The 1,001-nt window shown below is 27.4% G+C and overlaps 1 protein-coding gene across 1 annotated transcript in view; it reads right to left on the minus strand.

The window, feature by feature from the left end:
• Positions 1–1,001, minus strand: part of LOC103201914 (intracisternal A particle-promoted polypeptide) — a 66,924-nt gene that overhangs the window by 64,868 nt on the left and 1,055 nt on the right. The window lies entirely within an intron of this gene.

A 1,001-nucleotide genomic window follows, 5' to 3' on the forward strand; every position in this document is an offset into this window, starting at 1 on the left:
AACTGCTGTATGGAAAGTGAATTTGCTCTGTAAACTTTCACCCAAATCACAATTTAAAAAAAATGAGGTCAAGAACCCCTCAATTTTAGTTTATAATAAGCCAATAAGAAAAGCTATATTGCTTTCAATAATTAAAAGACAATCGTTTTTTATAATACTCAAATTAAGAGTTACCAGTTTTCTGAAATTTTCAAAAAGGAAAAGAAATCACCTTTTGTCATTGTCCAGGTTTAAGTACTATTTACTTAAAAAAACAATGTTTTATAAGGCTACATAATTATCTCCCACTAAGCAGTCCCTTAAGGAGAGTATGGTATATTCTCAAAATTAGACCAAATAAAAAGTCTTTGTTTTCAAACATTTTTTCTGACTATATTTTTCTCACCTTAGAAAAAAAAAAATTAGGCAAAAAATACAAAAATGAAAATCATACATTTTTCATACACAAAAATACATATTAACACTTTAGTAATTTCTTTCAAATCTTTTTTCTACACATATCTATACTGCATGAGACTTATAATTTATATGTAGTTTCTGTGTGCACTTTTCAGTGCCATTAAAACTCTTCAAAAACACTTTAAAAATAAAAGTTTTCATTAAAATAATACACGCTGATTATAAACATTTTAGGGGGAAAAAACAGAAAAAGAAGAAACAAGAATATTCCACAATTCTATCACCTACAGATAAACATTGTCAACATTCCAACTTCTTTTCTTTCCCATACATAAATACAAACATATTTTTTTTTTTACAAAACAGGGATATGTACATCCTGATTTTTTCATTTAATATAAACATTCTTCATGACAGAATATACATATTTTAAATCATTTGCAAAACCTAAACATATACATATATATGGATGCACCATAACCTGTGGAAACAATTATCGTATTCAATTATATATTACATATATATACTATAATAACAATACGAAGCTCTGGTAGCATAGTGCGTAAGGCACTTGACTGCTAACCAGAAGGCTGGCGGTTCAA

This window comes from Orycteropus afer, unplaced genomic scaffold (assembly GCF_000298275.1).
Source record: "Orycteropus afer afer isolate SDZICR_OR568_19922 unplaced genomic scaffold, OryAfe1.0 scaffold00169, whole genome shotgun sequence".
In the NCBI taxonomy this organism is placed as follows: Eukaryota; Metazoa; Chordata; class Mammalia; order Tubulidentata; family Orycteropodidae; genus Orycteropus; species Orycteropus afer.